Source organism: Panthera tigris, chromosome B2 (genome assembly GCF_018350195.1).
Source record: "Panthera tigris isolate Pti1 chromosome B2, P.tigris_Pti1_mat1.1, whole genome shotgun sequence".
Taxonomy (NCBI): domain Eukaryota; kingdom Metazoa; phylum Chordata; class Mammalia; order Carnivora; family Felidae; genus Panthera; species Panthera tigris.
In genome coordinates, this window is record NC_056664.1 from 64,259,839 (window position 1) to 64,283,026 (window position 23,188).

General features: G+C 36.0%; 1 long non-coding RNA gene across 1 annotated transcript in view; it reads left to right on the plus strand.

Moving 5' to 3' along the window:
- The window catches only part of LOC107180375, a 38,457-nt gene extending 18,719 nt beyond the window's left edge, over nt 1-19,738 (plus strand). The window contains exons 2-3 of the long non-coding RNA XR_001511138.2: nt 18,850-18,946; nt 19,629-19,738. This is a non-coding gene — a long non-coding RNA (uncharacterized LOC107180375). The remainder of the gene's footprint in view (nt 1-18,849; nt 18,947-19,628) is intronic.
- Nucleotides 19,739-23,188: the final 3,450 nt, after the last annotated feature.

Genomic DNA, 23,188 nt, shown 5'->3' on the forward strand with positions numbered 1-23,188 from the left:
AAATTCAGTGTTTTTAAACTGGATTTGAAATTTTTTGTCTGCTATTAAGGAATTTTCAATCATTCAAATTACTATTATGACTAAAATGTTTATTCACATTTCTTTTGTGATTCTTTTTGTGATTTTCCTCAATCTTTTGGTAACATTGCTTATGTCATAAGTTTTTACACTCTCTAATATTTGTCTTTTAATTGTGTAAAGAATTATTTTGGATTTTTCAGAATTATACTTATTAATTCATATTTTTAATGATCAGGATTATAAAAGAAAAGGAAGATTTTGACTCCCTTCATACAAAATGAAGAATTTCGTTCAGTTTCCTTTTCTGCTTTGTCTTTTCCTCACATCTGTTTCTCTTACCAAAATCTACAAGCTTCAATCCATATAATTATCATTAAATTCATATTTTACTTGATGTGTTTGCTCTTTGTTTTATAACAATATTAGCAATAGTTCTTGTGATTACCTTTCTGTTGAGCTGGCTTGATGTATATCATGACTTCCTCTGCTTGACGTCTTCATTAGGATTCATCCCTTGGTCAGTAGGAGTATAACTTTAACCTTTTCGAGAACCACACATGGATAGTTCATTTTTTGAGCTCCTGCAAACCTGTGGATACCTGTTTCCTTCATATCTGAAGGTCAAATTCTCTGGAAACATAATTCTTGCAACTTTTACCCTCACAATTTTTCCCTTAAGAGATGTTGCTGCATGGGCTTACATAATTTTGTTTGTGGAAAATAAAGTCTTATAAATAGCATGTGGTTCAATTTTATTAGAAGTCATTAATTCTTTTCCTTCCTGAATGCTTAAAATAAACTTTCTTAATTATTGAATTTAAAGGTTTTTTTCCAGAACGTAAGTCAATGTGATTCTATTTCATTTTCCAGTTTAATGAATTTTTGCCTTGAATATAGTGAACACTTCTGATTTTAATACTCGAGTCTTTCAGTGATGGTATTCTTTTATGTTCACAACTACTTCAGTAGTTTGTTTTGTAACTCCTGGTACAGATATAAGAGGTAAAAGAATTTCTTTAGGTTTAGGTACATAATCTGTGAGTGAATTTTCTGAGTTACAGTTGCATTTTTAGTTGTTTTCATTCTTTTGCATATTACTCACACCTCTTATAATCTTATACTTTTTTTTCATTCTCCGTATAACTTTCAGCTTCTGTTTCATAGAGTAAATGTTTTCTTTCATCTTACAAAGGATGACAAATCTTTCTAAAGTGGGTAAAGTAACTTTGGAAGGTATACTTTTTCATATAGGAGTTGAGAATTATGTTCCTTTTCCCTTTTCCTTCAATTACCCCATTTTCAATTTATTGTGGGCTTTGGGTTTTTTGTCTGTGCCTTTAAATAGATAGACAATTAAATAGATAATCTTATTTTTCTATGCAAGTGGTTTGTCAGTAGATTTTAGCACTACCATTTTTCCATTGTTAGGCTAATATGCCAGCTTTTAGCACAATTCTTTTTTTTTTTTAATGTTTATTTATTTTTGAGAGAGAGACAGAGTGTGAGTGGGGAGAGGCAGAGAGGGAGACACAGAATCTGAAGTAGGCTCCAGGCTCTGAGCTGTCAGCACAGAGCCTGATGTGGGGCTTGAACCCACGAACTGTGAGATCCTGACCTGAGCCGAAGTTGGACGCCCAACCGAGCCACCCAGGTGCCCCTCTTAGCACAATTCTTACCATATGTTGTAGTTGACAATTCTATTGGCTTATGAAGGAGACTTCTTCCTAAATCTCAATTCCTGATTTTCTACACATCTGAAGTTGTAGTGCATGAGAAACTGAAATTCCCAGTGGGTCAGGGTCATGGGTGACTCAGTTCGTTGAGCGTCTAGTTCTTAATTTCTCTCAGGTCATGATGCCAGGGTTGTGGGATTTAGCCCCATGTTGGGCTGTGTGCTGAGCATGGAGCCTGCTGAAGATTCTCTCATTCTGCCCCTTTCTCTCATTTGTGTGTGTGTACGTGTATGTATTCTCTCTCTCTCAAATAAAAAATAAAAAGTAAGTAAAATAAGACAAATTTCTCAGTGTTCCTTGCTTTCAGGGCTCTTCCTCTCTTTGCCCAGTTGTTTGACATCCCTGAAGTTGCCTCCCAGATTCTGGCACAGGTTTGCCTGAAAGTTTGGGTCTCCTTGCATTGTATTTTCATATATTTTTTTAAATTTCAAACAAATTTGGGTGAGAAGTTAGTTAGGGAAATCTTCATCAGGGGCTCCTAGCCAGCTTCTCTTTTAAAACAGAACCCTTTATACATCTTAGACAGATGCTTCCAAGCCAGAGAATCTTGCTGTTGTCTTAATGTCTTGAGTTCTGGAGGGCACTTTGGAATTTGTATCTGTATTACTCAATTAAGCAATCAATGATGAGAATGAATAATTCAAAAAATTTATCATCACACACATGCTAGTTTTTTTTTTTTCTTTTCCTGCTTGATGCTTTCTTTTGACCTACTTCCTTATAAAATAACACAATTAGCTGGTCGTCCAGATTTTACTGACACTAACAAAGAGTGCCATCTGTTGATGTGCATGATGTGCTCTCTAGTACCAGTCCTTGATTGCTTTGTGGAACTCAAAGCGCTTCACAGTTTTATTGTGATTTTAATCTTTAAAAATACCTCAGGGTCACTGTAAGGAAAAATCATTTAAATCATTCCCATCTTACAGATGACCAGCGTGAGGCAAAAAGCAAGGAAATTGTGCTATAATCAAAAGAAAGTCACTCTAAAAATCAGTAGTATGATCCAGATCACAAGATTTCCAGATAGATGGGTTTTCCATTCCTTAGCATCTGAGTGACCTTCCCTTTTATAATGGGTATATATAATGATTTGTGAAGTACCTCACTGGCCAGTGCTGTCCCCTCTGGGAAGGTGGTTTTCTCTGCAAAACACACCTTTGCAAGTAGACTTTGAAGAGTATTGAGAAAGAAGGGGTTACTTGTCCAGCTCAATGTGACATCTCACATTTACTGCTTTAGGAGTAATCAATAATATTAAGTTCATTCAATAAGCTAGCAGATATTTTAGTGATCTTAAAATATCTTTAAATAGAGAATTATTAGTAGTTTGTATTCAGAGCAGCCTGGCTTGTCCAGAAAACTAGAAAGAGGTCTTAATGGAGACCTGTCATCTTACAGGAAAAAAATATGCACAAATCTGAGTTTCTGTTATATTTCTATATTTTTAGGTGTTTTTGTTTGTTTTAGTGATTTGTGCTTTGGAGAAATACATGAATCTTCAGTAGTTTGTGGCTTATAGATACTTGGGCTTCATTAACAAAAAGGTATTAAAGAATGGAAAGAGACACAGGTGAAACAACTCAACCTGTGTGTGTGTGTGTGTGTGTGTGTGCGCGCGCGCGCGCTTTCTTGCTACATGTCAGGTTCTTTTCTACGTATGTTGAAAGTCATTTAATCTTCACTACCACATATGAGGTAGTTACTGTTATCATATTCATCTCACAGACGAGGACAATAACAATAAGAAATGCTTCCGAGACCTTACGGCATACTGACCAGCCAGATCACACCCAGGCAGTCTCAGACCAGTGCTCAACTTTTTCACACCATGCCATCCTCCCTGCAGACAGTGCACCCAGAGATTTTCCAACCCTGTTTTATAAGCCAAGCTGATAAGTTTAGCCAATGCATCCTTGGTGGATGAAACAGGGCTCACAGTTCATAAGAGAGAAATTAGCAAACCATGTCCCAAAAGGACAAATTTGAGAGAAAGAAAGTGCTAAGGGGAACCTTCTTATGGAGTTTTAATTCAAAAGCAGTGTCTCTCTGAGACATCTTTCCACATTCCTTCATTTATGTTACTCTACTGGGATTTGCCCAGCCCCCCTGCTTAACCTTTGCTTCCTTACTTAGTAGCCTCAAAAGTGGGAAACGTTATGAAAAGAAGCACAAGTGTCAGAGCAGCCAGCTGGCAGAGGGAAATTCCAGTCATATTGTACATCCCCTTGTGAGCTTTTTATTTCAGTTGTTCTTTGGCACACACAAGTCAAAAGCTCAGCTGGCTGTCTGCTTCTTGACGGATGACAACTCTGCAATATTCCAAATGTCCAAACACAACTAACCAGATCTGGTCTTTGTGCTCTTTGAGAAAGCTGTAGTAAGTGAAAAAATTATAAACCAGTGCTTGATGGGTCATGGGTTGTTTAGAAGTAAAGTCACAAGAATAGGAAAGAACAATCTTTATTCTGTGGCCTTGGGTCTCCAGTAGGCTCAAGGACTGAGAAACAAGTCCCTAAACATAGACTTTTGTATCATAACCATGCTCAGAACTGCACTGTGGCTCTGTGGGGCTTAGAGAATGAAGTAAAGGCATGTCACTTGGCATTTGAAGTGTTCCGTGTTCTGGCTACAGCCTTCTATCCGGTTCTGTCCCTTGCACATGCCAGGCTGCTATTCCAAAGTTACACACAGCCATGCCATTGTCTGCACATGACAGGCATTGTGATTGGCTAATGCTTATGTCTTGATAGGTACTAAAGCTTTTAAATATCACCCTTCCACATGTATTTCGTATAGTACTTTAAAGAATAAAATCTTATTCATTTCTTGAGCTAGACTGTATACTTCTTAAGATCATTGGTTTTTTTTTACTCCATTTTATATTTGCCACAATACCTAGTACTTTCTGGTTCCATAGTATGTGCTAAATAAATTTTTCATATGAATAAAAGAATGAAAAATACTGGGAGAATATACCTCTGTGTTTTTTATCTTGTCCTGAGAAGGGAAAACAATTGTGGCTGGGCTAGCCTGAGAAGGAAGCATGTGTGTATCTCCCAATTGTGTTGGCACAGAATTTCCAAAGCCTATGGAAATGCAGGGAGAAATTGTGAAACTGTGTGGTGTTTCTTAGTGGACAGGGAGCAGAAAGAATCTTCGCAGAAGCTCAGATAGTTTCTGTGGAAAGGGAAAAAGTTAAGCCAGTATAATGAAGTATATACTCCAATATAATGGAGTATATAATGGAAAAAGTTAAGCCAGTATAATAAGCCAGTATAAATAATTTTATAATATATAAAAGTTAAGCCAGTATATTACCTTTTCCAAGGTAAGAAAAACATAGGGTTCTGATGACTGAGAAATATCTAAGAGTTTCACTCACCAAGGACACCCTGGGCACCATAGCTCTAACCTCCCATGACAGCGAACACTATTGCCCAAGTGCCAAGAAATGAAGGCAACTAATAACTATTCAGTATCTACTAGTGCATATTAGAAGTATTTTAAAAAGTCAATCTCAGGGGCACCTGGGTGGCTCAGTCAGTTGAGCGTCCGACTTCGGCTCAGGTCATGATCTCACAGTTTGTGGGTTTGAGCCCCGCATCAGGCTCTGTGTTGACCGCTTGCTCAGAGCCTGGAACCTGCTTCAGATTCTGTGTCTCCTTCTCTCTCTGCCCCTCCCCCACTCACGCTTTGTCTCATTCTGTTTCTCAAAAATAAATAAATGTAAAAAAAATTTTTTTTAAATAATAAAAAGTCAATCTCAGAGTGTAGTGCTAGGCTACCTGGATTCAAATTCTGCTTCTGCCATTCACTAGTTATGTTGTCTTGTGCTTCCATTTCCTCATTAAATTGGATTAATAATAGTATCTATCTCATAAGATGGTCAAGAGGGTTTTAAAATAAGTAAATAGTGGGGTGCCTGGGAACCTCAGTCAGTTGAACATCAGACTCTTGATTTTGGCTCCAGGCATGATCCCAGGGTCATGAGATAGAACCCCACATCAGGCTCTGTGCTGAGCGTGGAGCCTGCTTGGATTCTCTAAATTTACACAATCAATCAATCAATCAATCAATCAATAAAATAATTAAATATAGCCTAGTGCATAGAAAATAACATATAATCATTTATTAAATTGAAAATGTGAGCATATTATTTTCCAAGGAACATTGTTTTATGCAGTAGTTCATTGCAATTGTATAGGCACTCGGATGTTCATAGTAATACTATCATAGTAGCCCCCAAATGACAACTGCTCAAATGCCCCCCACATTAGAATAGAAAGGTAAGTTGTGGTATATTCACACAATAGCATGCTTATTCAGCAGTGAATACAAAAGACCTACTGTTAATTGCTGCTGTTAAATGAATCTCACGAACTTAATATTAAATGAAAAAAGCCAGACACACAAAAGAATGCATTCTGTATGAGTGCATTTATATAAAGTATAAAAATTGGCAAAGCTAATCTGTGCTGTTCAAAGTGTAATTGATACTCTCATGTACAGGAGGACTTCTGGGGTGTTGGTAATGTTCTCTTTCTTAGTGCTGGGGTGTTAGCTACACAGGTGTGTTTATTTTGTGAAAATTCACCAAATAGCATGTTTATAAATATATATGCCTTTTGTATGAATGTTGCACTTCAATAAAAAGTTTCTAAAATGAAACGATTGTGATAGTGAAATAAAAGTGGACCCTGTTGTAACATTGAATTAGCAAATGATCGTAGATTCATGCATCAACTAGGAAGGTAATCAGTAAAATCTTTGGAGTATGTAGGTGGAGACCTTCTAGTAGTAGTCAGAACCAACCAAAGAAGGGTTTTCAAGGCTTTGGCTGGTGAATTATAACAAAATCTATAGGTGACCCTATAGGTGAATTTTCTTTCAGTCTTTGTGGCCATCCTAAATTTGTATCACTTTTACTTCCTTTGAATATTTTAATTTGACTTAAGTTGTAGTGATAAAACAGCAATGGAGAGGGTGTAATCGTGTCACAACTTTCTTCTACTTTATTCCATTATCCCCACTCAGCACTTTCATACCCCGTCTCCCAGTGCTCACAGTTAAGTCTTTCTCCTCTCCTGAAATTGCCTTCTCTGACTGATCTTGCTGTCTTGGGAACCTTTTTGCACAGCAATCCCTATATCCAGTCAAGAGCTTTTCTACATTCTTATAATTAGTATTGCCTTTAACAGAAAAAGTAATATAGCTATGGAGTTATTGCTTATTAACACAAAAGCAACTAAGTAACTTTAATGTCTCATCACTTTATCTTATAATGAGCAAGTTAATATGTAGTCTTTTTCTTTCTTTTAAAAAATACCATTGATATAAATGCAAATAACCTAGATAACCAGCAAATATTGAATTAGTTGGTGAATTATTCTAGTAATTAGACAATTTACTAATATGTTAAAGAAAGTGCGTGTCTATTTAAGAATGACTTCAAGGATTCCAAAGTGTTGTGTGATGAGATAAAATGGTGGCAAGAAGTGTTTGCTACTTTTGTATAGAATTTTGACTCCATGGAGGAACTGGTAATTCAGAAGAGGCTTATATGGAGGAAGGCAGTTGGGTGACGGAAGGATATGAAGATGGAAGACCCCCTGCTTGTGAGCTACCTGTTTCTTTAGTGACCAAATAGAGGAGTATTTAAAATCTGATTGGCTTTTGATAAGTGTTTTTAATGGAATGAATGAAGGGTGAGTTCTCTTTGAATCTGTTGATGAAGACCTTATATTCTAATCCATTGTGTATGGATCTTTGGTTAAATTATCAGAGAGTTAAACTCAGAACCCATGATTTTCTGGATTCTAGATTTTCAGTCAAGAATATGCTCAATATTTTACAAGACTCATATGATCCTTATGACATGTAATAATATGCTCTTGTTGATATATGTGAATACATCTACGTTAAAATTGATATAAACAGCACTTAAACCAATTTTATAGTTTCAATACATTTTAATAATGAGCACAAATTTTAAGTATAATGAGAGCAAAATAGTTCATCATATTTTAAGGAATTTTCTTTCAATAGATTACATATATAATTGTAGAGATATTTTAGTTCTTTCAGATAATGGCATTTCCAAAAAATTTAAAAGACATATAAGAATATAGAAAAATTGACAATCCATGAATATCCAGTTTGTCTTGCCAGTAGAGAAGACAACTATTTATTATGTTACATTATTATTATATTGTTTATTTATACTTCACACATTTAAGCACGCCTTAATTCTTTTTATTACTGCTGGCAGGTATTATAAATTCTGTTTTACAGATGAGCAAACTTGAGATTCACTAAGTAACTTGTCTAGGTCATCATACATAAATGAAAGAAGCAGGATTTAACCTAAGTCTGTCTGGTTTCAAAATTTGCTTGGTCTCTACTGTCTGATCCCGACAGCCAGATAAATGTCAGATGAATGAACACACACACACACACACACACACACACACACACACGCACACACATAGAAATTTATTTCCTTCTATCCTTATTTAAAACTATGTATTAGCATAAAAAAGCATACAGGTGCTATAATAATTATATAGGCAATCAGAAAATGCAACAAAAGAATATTCTGAATTGGATGGAACTTAGTTTATTCATATAATCATTTACTGAGTGTAGTCACTCCAGTGACTCTGGTTGTAATTGAAGCACAGTGGAAGTTTAGAAACGTTATGGTTGATGGTTCCTCTCACTTACCTCTTCCTTTGTAAATGTCACTGGGTGCTAGAAATCAGTTCACTCTGAAAGATTCCCTTGTCTCCATGCCCCAGTTTCTCTGACACTGTATTTCTTCCTATGATGACAGTAGGGGGCACTTGATGAGACCCCTTTTGCACTGGTATGCCAATGGAATTTAATAGAACAATTTCTCTCAGGCTTCTTCAAATGCTCTCTCTCTTGTTTCAAACTGTTACCAAGTATGTCACTACTAAATCGAAATTTCTGGGGAAAGAGATAAACCATATGTTGCTTTTCCCTTCAGCATATTTTAACCATATGGTACTAGAAATGGGAATGCAACAGTGCTAGTAATTTAGACTCCCTGTGCTCCTAACACTACCCCATTCCCTAGCTAATTAAAAAAAAAATCCTTACTACTAGCTTGGAAAAGTTGTCTCTGCCAAATAAATAAGGAGCAGGACTAGGAGAGAAAATGTAACTGAAAGGTGCATTTCTGATGAAGTGGGCCTGGGCATGTGGACACATCAGCTCAAGATGGTGGATCACAGAACACACTCTGAACTCCTGAAAATTTTCTTTGTTTGACTTAATTCTGGCATGGAACAAAGAGCTCCCAGGTTGTCACTGATACAATACTCGTTGTCAGCATAAGGGCTAAGCCTATAGCATTATATTTTATTGGATTTACATTTACTGAATACTTGAGGAGTGACAGTTGTCATTCTGGGTAACACTATAAAAATGTTTTCAACAGTGTAAGAATGACAGCAAATATCTTTGACATAAAACTAATAAGGTTTTAAGGGTTTTTTTTAAAAAGTACGTATGAGATAAAAGTTTGTTAGATACTAGAAAAATCGGGAAATTAATCACATAGAAATGTCATGTCCACTGGTCAAATACAGCTATTCATTTAAATAAAAAAAGATCAGATTTGATATGAATTGATTTCATGTAAACTAAAAAGCACAACTCAGAGCATCTGCAAATTTTATATTCCAGTCTGTGCTTTGCTTTTCATTGTGTTCATGGTGTCTTTGAACATAAATAATGTTTTTATTTTTAATTTTAATATCCTCACATTTATCAATCTTTTCTTTTTTTAATGTTTATTTATTTTGAGACAGAGAGAGCGAGAGAGAGTGAGTATGATTGGGGGAGGGGTAGACAGAGAGGGAGAGAGAGGAATCCCAAATAGGCTCTACACTGATGTGTACACTGATGAGCCTGATGTGGGCTTGATCTCACCAACCGTGAGATCCTGATCTGAGCGGAAATCAAGATTCAGACACTTGACAGACTGAGTCACCCAGGTGCCCCATCAATCTTTTCTTTTAGGGTTTTGGTTCATTGAGTGTCATTTAAGAAATTATCCTCTATTTCAAACTCATAAGGATTTTTTTACGTTTTTCTTCTAAAAATTTTAGTTTTCACTTTTAGGTATTTATTAAATATAAAATTTATTTTTATATATGGTAGGAGTAGATACCTGATTTTTCTCTGATAAGGAAAACCAATCATCCTTGTACCATTTATAGGATGATTCATTGTTACTACTTTGTAATGACATTTATGTTACCCATTACATTTTGATATGTGTCTGGGTCTATTTCTGATCTTTGTATTCTGTACTCTGTCAATTTGCTTATCCTTGGCCCACATCACTGTTTTAACCACATTAAATATAGAAAATTCTATCTCATAGGACAAGCCTCTGTTTAATTCTCATTTTCAGAATTGTTCTAGCTATTCCTGGCTCTTTAATTTCCTAAATAAATTTTAGAACTATGTCAAGCTCCTTAAAAATGTCTGGAGCTTTGGCTGTAATCATATTGAACTTATGGATGAATTTTGGGGAAATTGAAACTCATACACTTGAGTCTCCTCATCCATATTTTGTTAGGTAGAACCCTAACATTTACAGGTTTTGATGCTATTTTGAATAGAATCTTGTTTTCTTTTATAATTTTTTAGTGGTTATTGTTAAGGTATTCAACTGCAATTTATTTTGAATGCTGATCTCACAACCAGAAAACTTTCTTGACTTGCCAGTATTTTAAATAATTTGTACATTTCTATGGATTTTCCATGCAATTAGGTCATCTGCAAATAAAGGTAGACATACATGTATTTCTGTCTAATACTTTAGTATAGTTTACTTCTTTTAATTATCACAGTGACTAGAACTTCAAATAAAATTTTAAATAAAATGGTGGTAGTAGTCACCTTTATCTTGTTTCTGGTTTAAAATAATGCTCTGAAGTTTCACAGTTAAGGATAATAACTTGCTTTAGCTTTTTCACAGGTATTCTTTATCAAGGTAAGGAAATGGTCTTGTCTTCTGAGTTTACTAAAATATTTTATTATAAATGTAATTTTTAACATTTTATTTATATTTTTTGTCATTTATTTAGATGATTGTATAATTGTTCTCCTTACTTGTTACTATAGTGTGTAACAGATTTTCTGATGTTGCACCACCTTGATAAACTTTTCTTGTTCCTGGTATATATTTTTTTAATAGGTTAATTATACTCATTTGTGTTTTATTTAGCATTTTTGCATCTGTAAGTGAGATTAGTCTATACTTTTCTTGTATGTCTCTTAGTGGTATTTATTGTTGCTTTGTAGTTACTGTTCTTGTGGTTCTTTGCAATAGTTTATATAAAACAATAAGGAGTTTTTTCCTTGGAGTTAAGATTACCTTGAAAGTCATCTGGGCCTCTGGGCCTTTGCAGAATCTAACAATATTGTAACTATTAATAATCTAATTTCTGTAAACTTCATTGCCTTATTGGCAAATGGAAATGGTTTTCCATTTCATCTTTGAGTTTAAGCGATTTATATTTTTCTAAGTGTTATCCATTTCATCAAAGTTGTAAATTTTATTTGCTAAAATTTTTTTCCTAGTATATCCTATTACTTTTTAGAATCTTTCCAGTATCTGTTGTTAGTCCTCTTTTAAATTATCTCATGTTGTTTTTTATATCATCTCTAATTCTTTGCTTCGTGAATAGTATTTCTGGAGATTATAGCTTGTTTTCTTCATCAACACTATTGTTTCTCAGCTTTCCATTTTATTAATTTCCCTTATTTTTATTATTTCCTTTGTTCTGTTTTCTTTAGGATGACTTTACTGTTCTTTTTTGTTTTTTAAGTTGAACACTTGGTGTGTACTTAAAAATTCTTCTTTATTTTGTTTTCATCATATCCACTTAAGTCCACAAACATACTGTAATATACTTCAGCATTAACACACACATTTTTATGTGTACTATGTAGAAAAGTCATTCTAAATATATTGTAATTTCCATTGCTGTTTCCTCTTTGCTTCAAAGATTATGCAGGAGTTTTTAGTTTCTATTCACGTATAAATGTTTCACTATATTTTATTGGTAATGTATACCTTAATTATCTGAAAATATATATGATATAATTTCTTTATAGCTTATTTAAGCTTACTTGTGGACAGTATTCCTCCTTGTATACTTAAAGTCTCTTTTTCTATTTTCTAGGCATATACATATATAATACATATATAAAATAAATTTTTTAATATTATATGTGTGAGACCAATATTGTTCAAATATTTTATATATTTACTATTTTTTGTTTCTAATAAAAATGTGTTAAACTCTTATACTGTGATTGTGATTTTGTATCTCCCCACTAGTCTTTTTTTTCCCTTTTAATTCCAGCATAGTTATTATACAGTGTTATATTAGTTTCAAGTGTACAATATAGTGATTCAACAATTCTGCACATTACTCGGTGTTCATCATGATAAGTGTGCTCTTAATCCCCTTCACCTGTTTCACCCATCCCTCCATCCACTTCCCCTCTGGTATCCACCAATTTGTTCTCTATAGTTAAGAGTCTGTTTCTTGGTGTGTCTCTTTTTTCATTTGCTCATTTGTTTTGCTTCTTAAGTTCCACATATGAGTGAAATCCTGTGGTATTTGTGTTTATCTGACTGACTTATCTCACTTAGCATTATACCCTCTAGCTCCATCCATATCGTTGTAAATGGCAAGATTTCATTCTTTTTTATGCCTGAATAATATTTCATGCATATATATACCACATCTTCCTTATCCATTCATCAGTTGATGGACACTTGGGCTGTTTCCATAATTTGGCTATTGTAAATAATGCTGCTATAAGCATCAGGGTGCATGTATTCCTTTGAATTAGTATTTTTGTATCCTTTGTGTAAATACCTAGTAGTGCAATTGCTGCATCATAGGTAGATCTATTTTTAACTTTTTGAGGCACCTCCATGCTGTTTTTCAGAGTGGCTGCATCTATTTGCCTTCCCACCAATAGTGCAAGAGGGTTTTCCTTTCTCCACATCCTTCCCAAGACTTGTTGTTTCTTATGTTGTGATTTTAGCCATTCTGACAGGTGTGAGGTGGTATCTCATTATGGTTTTGATTTGTATTTCCCTGATGATGAGTGTTGTTGATGATGAGTTTCTTTTCATGTGTCTATTGGCAATCTGAATGTCTTCTGTATTCTATATTATCTTCTTGATGGATTGATTGTTCCCTTTATGATTATATAGTGTCTTTTTTCATTTCTTGTCAAAGTCTTTGTTTTAAAGTATATTTTGTCTGATATGAGTATTGCTACCCTGGCTTTCTTTTCACTTACATTTGCATGATAAATTCTTTTCCATACCTTCACTTTCAATCTGCATGTGTCTTTAAGTATGAAATGAGTCTCTTGTAGGCAGCATATAGATGGGTCTTGCTTTTTTATCCATTTCATTAACCCTCTGTATTTTGATTGACATTTACATTCCATTTGCATTCAAATTAACTATTGATAGGTATGTACTTATTGCCATTTGTTACTTGTTTTATGATTGTTTTTATAGTTCTTCTCTGTTCCTTTCTTTTCTTTCTCCCTTTTCTCATGGTTTGCTGCCTTTCTTTAGTGATATACTCGGATTCCTTTCTCTCCTTTTTTGCTTATCTATTACTGTTTTTTTTTATTTGTGGTCACCATTAGGTTTGAATATAACATCTTATGCACATAGAAGTCTATGTTAAGTTGATGGTAGCTTCAATTTGAACCCATTCTTTACTCCTCTTCTCCTGCCCACATTTTAAGTATATGGTGTCATACTTTACATCCATTTTGGGGAATACCTTGCCTGATTTTATGGGTATACTTATTTTTACTGGTTTTGTGCTTCCTACTTTTCTTACTGCTACTTTCAGTCTTTTCTTTCCACTCAGAGTCCTCTTCAACATTTTTTGTAAGACTGGTTTAATGGTGATGAATTTCTTTAACTTTTTGTTGTCTGGGAAACTCTTTATGTCTTCTATTCTGAATGATAGCCTTACTGGATAGAGTATTCTTGGCTGCATATTTATTCTTTTCAGCATTTAAATACAGCATGCAAACTTTCTGCTGAAAAATCAGCTAATTGCCTTATGGAATTTCCCTCGTATGTAACTGTTTTCTCTTGCTGCTTTTAAAATTCTCTCCTTTTTACTACTTTTTGCCATTTTAATTACTATGTGTCTTGGGTTTCACCTCCTTGGATTGATTTTGTTGGGGGATCCCTGTGCACCCTTGATGTGGATTTCTGTCTCCAACACCACATGGGAAGTTTCAAGCTATTAGTTCTTAAAATACTTTTTCTGTCTCCTTTTCTGTGTCTTGCTCTGGGATTCCTATAATGTGAATGTTATTATACTTGATGGTGTTGCTGAGTTGCCTAAATCTAATTTATTTTTTAGTTATTTTTTTTCTCTGTTCTCTGGGTCTTGATTGCTTCCATTACTCTGTCCTTCAGGTCACTGATCCATTCTTCTGCCTCCTCTATTCTACTATTTATTGCATTTGGTTTATTTTATTTTTATATTTTTTAATGTTTATTTATTTTTGAGAGAGAGAGAGAGAGAGAGAGCACGCATGAGTGGGGGAGGGTCAGAGAGACAGAGAGGGAGACACAAAATCCAAAACAGGCTCCAAGCTCTGAGCTGTCAGCACAGAGCCTGATGTGGGGCTCAAACTCATGAGCCATGAGATCATGATATGAGCTGAAGTCAGATACTTAACCAACTGAGCCACCCAGGTGCCCCTCCATTTGTTTTATTTTTAATTTCAGTTAATTGAGTTCTTCATCTCTGATTTTTTTAAATGTGTTCTGTCTCATTGTTAAGGGTCTCACTAAAGTCCTCCACTTTTTTCTCAAGTCCAATGAGTAGTATCTTTATGACCATTACTTTAAATTCTGTATCAGGTATATTACTTATCTCTGTTTTATTTAGATCTTTTCCTGGGATTTTTTCCTGTTCTTTCATTTGAGACATATTCCCATGTCTTCTCATTTTGTCTGTCTTTGTATATTTCTATGTGTTAAGAAAGTCAGCTACATCACTTGCTTTTTGAAAGTAGTGGCCTTATGAAGAAGAAGTCCTATAGTGCCCTGCATTGCAGTGTCCCCTATTCACCAGAACCTGGCACTTCAGGGCTGTCTCCTATGTGTGTTGTGTGCACCTTTTGCCTTTAGTCCCCTCATCTGCAGTGGCTCTTTGCCTGTTGTGGGCAGAATTTGGTCCCTGTGTTGTTAGTGGGCCAGGCTGGTCCTGCCATGTGCTTGAGTAGAGTCAATGCAGGCATTACCAGAGATGAAGTAGCACTGAACTGCAGGGCACTTTCTCCGTCTTGTGCTCTGAGAAGCATTTTTGGTGGGCAGGACCTATGGTCAGGACAGGTGTTTGCACCCAGTACACTGCTGGGGCTACAGTTGGACTGGTGTGTGTGGTTATCATCCCCTCTCCTCAAGGCAGGAGTCAGTTTGGAGTGGTACTGATACCTGTTGGGGCTGCTTGCACACTTCCAGGCTTGTGGCACTGGTTTGGATGGGCTCCCGCCAAGGGCATATTAGAGGGGGCGGGTCTGTAGGAGAATGTGGATGTGGGGTGCAGGGTGTTAGCAAGTTGGTTTGAGTGTTGGCACTGTGCTGGTTCCTGCAGGTATTCTTGTGTTGAAGGCAGGGGTTGGCGGGGGGGCGGGGGGAGAAATGATGCCTGCCAGCTTCTTTGTTCCTAGAGAAGTTTCCCCACTATCCCTGCCCCTGTAGCACATGTTTTGAGGTTAGTAAATAAATCTCCTTCCTGTATTGGCCAGGTGTTTTTCAAAGTGCTGTTTCTGTGCTGTATCTCAGCAAGGCTATTTGTTGTGCTCTCTCTTTAAAGGCAGAGACTAAGTTTCCTCTTGCCCTCCAGGCTCTCCCAGAATCAAGTCTACTGATTTTTAAAGTTCCATGTGTCAAGCCCCACTAACTGTAAGAACTCACAAATTATGCCCCTCTGGTTTTCAGAGCCAAATGTTATGGGGATTCATCTTCCCCATGTGGGTTCCCCATGGCTGGGGTGCCTGGTGTGAGGTCTGTTTCTTTCCCCTCTCAGGATCCACAGCATCCTTCCCTCCTGCAGAGAATCCCTGTGGGTCTCTTTAGCTCCTGACAGTGTCTCTGCCCTTCCTACCCTCTTTGATGTGGCCTCTTCCCTAAATTTAGCTGTGAGGAGTCTGTTCTTCCAGTCTTCAGGTCATTTCTGGGTTATTTACGCTGATGTGGGTGTTATGTAGTTGTACCCATGGTATTCCACCATCTTTCCTAGAACTCTGAGATCTCCCGAGAAGGAAAATGGATGTGAAATTGTTAAGAGCAAGAAACAAATGGAACCAGAGAGGATAAGCTAGAAACTTGGTGGACAAACCGGAATCTGTGTTTGTATTTCACTGCCTTCAAGCCTTGACCTTTGATGATGCAGGTGACCTATAGAAGAAGCTAATGCCCTTTTGCTACAGAACTGTGTATAAGGACAGAACTGTGTATAATGATGCAGAAGTTGAAGAAGCTTCAGGACCAGACCCAGCAGGAGTCAGAGGAGCTCTTGGCACAGGGGCTTTCCTGGGCACTACAACTGAGCTGCAGAGCACAAAAGTAGCTATTACTTAACTTCCTCCTTCCAAATGTTATACAAATTTCTATTGAGGCCAACCCTAAACTGGAAATATACAGGGAAGGGAATTCTGGGAAGCCTAGTTCCAATGTAGCTGGATTGACAAGTGCAAAGCCATCACAGATTTCTTTTATTATTACTTTATTTCTTTATTCCTTTAAATGCTTTTAGCTGGTAACTATTTTCTCTGATAGCCACTATTCTTATGATGCTTTCTTTTGTCTTCGGTTTAGCTTATTAGAAATTTCCCATCTCTTTGTATATGATTGTCTGTTTATAGTAGCCAAAAGTGCATGCCTCAGATCTCCTGATCGGAAAGCATAATTGACCAGTTTCTCCAGCTTTTGCTATTCTGGATTCAACCCCGTATTCATGATGAGGCCACACTTTTCTTTTCTTTTTTTTTTATTTATTTTTTTGATATATGAAATTTACTGTCAAATTGGTTTCCATACAACACCCAGTGCTCATCCCAAAAGGTGCCCTCCTCAATACCCATCACCCACCCTCCCCTCCCTCCCACCCCCCATCAACCCTCAGTTTGTTCTCAGTTTTTAACAGTCTCTTATGCTTTGGCTCTCTCCCACTCTAACCTCTTTTTTTTTTTTTCCTTCCCCTCCCCCATGGGTTTCTGTTATGTTTCTCAGGATCCACATAAGAGTGAACACATATGGTATCTCTCTTTCTGTGTATGGCTTATTTCACTTAGCATCACACTCTCCAGTTCCATCCACGTTGCTACAAAAGGCCATATTTCATTTTTTCTCATTGCCACGTAGTATTCCATTCTGTATATAAACCACAATTTCTTTATCCATTCATCAGTTGATGGACATTTAGGCTCTTTCCATAATTTGGAGGCCACACTTTTCTTAGTGTAAGTCTGAGCATATCAAGAGAACTAATACAGGCCCATTTCTGGGACATGTAGACTCATCCACCAGGTGACTTTGATTAAAGGACTCCAGATTAGAGTGTCAAAAAACTTATTGCAACTGCACTTCAGTACAAGACCTTCCTATCGTATACTTTCTTCCCCCTGTTCTTCACAGGGTTCAGACCTACATCAGTCAGAAGGGTCCCATTCATTTCCCACCTTTCCCTTTTGCCCTCACAAGAATTTTCTCCAATAAATTTCCTATACATTTAATCCTGTCTTAGCTTCTTGGAAAACCTGAACTAATGCACTGTGTATGCATGTGCTTACAAAGTGTGTTTTAAAAAGGCATATAATTTTTAATCAACAAATCTTTTAATAGGCAGGTTTCATCTACCTACCTTTATTGTGATTTATAACATATTTAGTCCTACTGTTGCATTGTTTTCTGTTTGCCAGCGTTTTTTCTTTATCTTTAATTTTCCCTTTCCATGGTTGCAATTTGACTGCTGGTCAGGAAAATCTTGGGATATTGGAATAACAAAGCCTAAACTTTTGGTGATTTCAAGTCAAGGTTATTTCTCATTCATTCTACATGGTCGTTGTGGGTTGACTTATTGAGTCATTCAGAAACCTAAGCTGATGCAGGCTCCATCTCAACACATGCTTCCTAAGAGAAGCAGAGAAAACAGAATATGCCAAACACCTACTTGGCTCGTAAAGCTGCCATCTACAGGTGACACAAGCCACTCCCACTCCTATGCCATTGGTCAAAAGAAGTCACTTGGACATCCTGGATTCAAATGGGCAGGGAAATGCAGTGCTATCATGTGTCTAGATAGAGTAGGGTGTTTGTGTATTGTCCAATGACTCTATAACTTTTATCCCCCTCTGCTGGGCTGGAAGCTATAAAATATATTTTTATTATTTTAATTATTATTCTCCAATATGTTACATATTTAAATATTACATATTTTCTTAACAATTTCTAGAATGTATATAATATTTTAATCTTCTACCCAGATTTTACTGAGTTACTGTAATGGAGCCATTATAAGATGAAGTAAATTTAAGTTACATTTGTCATGGGATACATCACATTTTGAACTATAAATTTTAAGTGGAATTATTAAAGTAAAGAAGACCTTTAAATTCAGCAGAAAGGAATTATTTTCATAGAACACCATAAAAATTAATTTCAACAGAGAATCTTATTTCTGCATTTGAAAATGGCAAAAGAAAAATAAAATCAGTTATTTAGTAGAGCTGTACGTATTTCATCAAGGCAAAGCAGCAGAGACAAGTATATGGACAAAGAGTAAACCAACATTAATTATGCTACCATTCATGAATTGTTTTTCAATTTATCCAAAATATCTAATTTTAGAACGCTAGTGATTAATGTCCACTAGTAATTTATTTCCTAATGGCTGAAGAAACAAAAGAAGTGATAACCCGTTTTTCTTTAGATTGGGTTTGGATTGCCTTATATAATCGTTTTTGTTTTCTTCTTCATTTACAGATGAACCCTGAAAGCCATATGTTGAAGAAGCACAAGATGGAAGGAGGCTGAGTTTCTGGGTCATTGTCAGACTAGAAAGGTTTATGTGTACTCTTGGGTGAGTGAGAAATAAGTGTTGCACCAGTAAGATTTGGTGGTTTGTCTGTTACTGTAGCAGGTGTTATCTAAACTAGTACAGTGCTGGAAGGTGAGCTGCCATCTCACACCTATTCTTCCAGCAAAAAAAAAAAAAATGTGGTTTTAGTTTAATGATATATGATTGTCTATCACTGTAATTCATGTATGTCAGAGGAGAGCAGAAAAAATTGCCTTATAGTCATGGAAGTTATTTTCATATAACCACCTTACGAGCTTTTAAAACTGAAAACAAGCTGTACATAGGTAATGGAGTTCTATTTTTTTACTGAAGCAGATTAAATATACATTTTATTTATTTGGGTGGTATCTCTTTGGTTTGTTTCTATTGAATGGATGCTTACTTAATTACTTTAACCTTAGTCTTAACAATTGAAATGAGATTTGAGTAGTCTATAGGATTTTAGGATAAAAAAAAGTATATAAAAAGTATATAAAAAGATATAAAAAGTAGTCTATAGGATAAAATTATCATTGGGATGGGTAGGTTGCATGGTATGTTAAATCTTAGAAAACCAAGAATAGGACTTGCCCAGTGAAGCTTGAAAAAGACTGTTTTAGAACCAGTAAATTAAAGTTTTGACACTTATGTAAATAATTTGGACTACAGTCTTTTGAAATTGCTTATCTGTTTCTTCTAACAGATAAATATTGAGCCATTGCCATGTATAAACCACCATGCTGGGCCCTATAGGCAATGCAAAAAGAATATGACAGACTGTCTCACAGTGTCTGCCCTCCAGGATCTTAAATTTTTGAGGTAAGATCTATTCAAATACATAATATGGAATACTATGTTATAAATGCCAAGAGTTATAGGCAGTAAGTGATGCAGGGACTTAATCCTGAGAAGGGATACAGAATCCCTCACTGAGGCAATTAGAGGAGCTTTATCAGTAGAGACAGCATTTGTGATGCATCTTCCAAAAAGGGAAGATTTGATGTATTGAATAAATTGAACAGCTATACCCAAAGCATACAAAACAAGGCAGGATGGTTTCTGGCAAGGGTGTCTTCAGACCCTTCCATGATTTTAATAGATAGATTGAGGCATTCTTGACACATGTTGATTGGCATGATTCTGGGATTGTTTGACAAGTCCATTATCCATAAAAATAAGCAGATTTGGGGTCCCTAGTACATAGGGTGAAGTAAAAATCGTTCTCACATTATAATGCAGAATTGTAACAAATATAGATTTGGTATTGGGAAACTTAAGTTCAGATTCTGACTTCACAGGATAAGCAGAAATAGTCACTCAATGTCTTTGAGCCTATATTAATTCATAGTATGTTATAACTCATCATATGTATTTTATTTGCTTCAACTACAACTTTCATGATATATTTGCAAGAAATATGTTCCAGAGGAAAAAAAAAAGTCTTCAGCTAGGTCAGGTTTTATTACAAGTAGCTCTACCATTTAACTCTTATAGCCAGTAGATCCAATGATGCTTGAAGTGTTTATGGCAGGTTAGGATGAGATATGGAACTAGTATTAAGGTCGAGTAGAAAAATCACAACAGAAAGGCTGAAGAAAACTTGCATCCTCTTCATCATGCATTATTAAAACATAGCCCTGGGCTTGCTACTGAATCTTCGTAGATACTGAGTATCTGAACAGATGACCATGTTACCTGAGTTGTGACCCGTTTTTCACTGGGTGTTTTCTGATCCATCTAGACAAAGAACTTTCAACATTTCTTTTAGTGCCCTTCTGCTAGAGCCAAACAAGTTTTATATGTCTGAACAAATCTATGTCACTGTAATTTTTGAAGGATATTTTCATAAGTTACAAAATTCTAAATTGACAGTTTTCTTTTTCCTTCAGCATTTTAAAGATGTCAGGCAGGAGAGGGACAGAGAAAGAGGGAGGCACAGAATCCAGTGAAATGCTCTACCCTTGAGCTATACCCCCGTGAGGCACAGAATCCAAAGCAGGCTCCAGGCTCTGGCTCTGAGCTGTCAGCACAGAGCCCAACGCGGGGTTCAAACTCACCAACCGTGAGATCATGACCTGAGCCAAAGTAGGATACTTAACTGACTGAGCCATCCAGGTCTCCTAGGAGTATCTGATTTTAAGATTTTCTCTTCTCTGTTTTTCAGATGTTTGACTTTGTATTTATCCTATTTGAGATCCACTTCATTTTTTGTCTAGGATCTGTGGGTTGATATCTTTCATCAATTTTGGACATTTCTTGACTATCCTGTCAAATATTGGCTCTATTTTCTTCCTATTCTACTTCTTAGAATCAAATACATGTACATTTGAACACAGGTTTTGGATGCTTTTCTCAGTTCTTTAATTTTTTTTTCTCCTTTTATTTTAACTTGGATAATTTCTATTAATTTGACTCCTGATTCACTTATTCTTTCTTCTGCTTTTTTTTAGGCTACTGTAAAATAAATTGAACGAATTCTACATTTATGACACTGTATTTTTAAATCCTAGGATTTCCTCTTTTTAAAAATAAGTTTCTAGTATTCTACTAAAATGAAGTTCCCCATCTGCATCTATATTGTCTACCACCTTTTCCATTTGTTTTGAAAATGTATGCATATTAAATTTTTATATGCTAATTCCAATATTTTGGTCACATGTGGGTTAACTTGTATTGACTATTTATTGTATTGATGGATGACATTGCCCTGCGTGTTTGCATACCACATATATTTTTTTAATTTTATGTCAGAAATTGTATATAAAAGGACTGTAAATATTATTTACTGAAGAAAAAGAAATCCCGTGGGGCACCTGGGTGGCTCAGTTGGTTTGGCGTCCAACTTTGGCTCAGGTCATGATTTCACTGTTCACGAGCTCGAGCCCTGCATCAGGCTCTGTGCTGATAGCTAGGTGCCTGGAGCCTGCATCAGATTCTGTCTCTGTCTCTCTGCCCCTCCCCTGCTTGCGCTCTGTCTCTCTTTCTCTCTCTCTCTCTCTCTCCCTCTCTCTCTCTCTCTCTCAAATAAAAAAAAAAAAAACATTAAAAAAAAAAAAAGAAATCCCATGCCTGTGGCAGGCTGCAAGTGATGAAGCTGAAGCAGTCTAAGCTGGAGTTGAGCTAGCTCTGGGGCTGGTTGTAGCTTTTGTAACATCTGTAGTTCACCACAGGTTTCAAATGTTTTAGGAGAGGAATTGGGACTAGTTTATCTGAGCACCAGTGTAAACTTTATGTTTTACAGCTCAATAGCCATCTTTCCATGCCATTCCAATTTTTTTTTTTTTGGTTCCTATGGTGGTCTTTTGGCTCTCTCCTGACTTTCTGAGCTTCACAGACTATTTCTACATTGCTGCTGTGGTCTTAGCTTTTGGCACGCCAATGCCTTGCACTCAAGTAAGGGCTGTGAGTGACTCAGGGGATGATGTTTCTCAGCTCTGCTGTCATGCACACCCAGGTTTTAGTTGCTGTGTACTAGATCCATCTTTTCAAGAAATCTCTCTTACCTTCTTTCCTTGTCCGCAGGCTTTAGAGCACTACCGTGTGCATTCTGTAAGGCTTTGAGTTACAGCAATCTTTCCCTGCTTTCCACTCAGCTTCCATCCTTCAGCTGGCTATACATGTGTTCAGGGAAAGCTCTGATAAAATTAGGATAAATTTGGTGATTGAGCACACTCTCACAGGACCTCCTTCATGACAGCCACCTTGGCTATAAAAAAAGTTGTTAAAATTTTGGCTAGTTTCTCCTTACCTCTGTCTACAGTGGGTTTGCTCCACCTCCTGTGCCCATGGTTTTGGGTTTCTTCTCTCCTAGGAAGGGTTCTTCCATTTTGGGAATTTAATCCATTTAATCCATTTGTATTTCTTTTTATCTTCAACTCTCTAATCAAAAAAAAAAACCAAAACCATAATTTTATAATTTGTCTTCTTGTTCTCTTTATTAAAATGAAAGAAGTGGTCTCATGATTTTATATATATATATACATGTATGTATATACATGTATATACATGTATACGTATATACATACATGTATATATACATAGATGTATGTATATATTTATATACATAGATGTATGTATATATATATTTATATATATACATACATGTATATATATATATATGTACACACACATACACACACGTATATATATATAATATTTTAAATACACAGACATTTTGATGTTTAATCATTTTTTCTGCTTCTCCTCTGGGACCTCTACAATGTCTTGTAATTCTATGATCATAACAATACTAAAATGAGATAC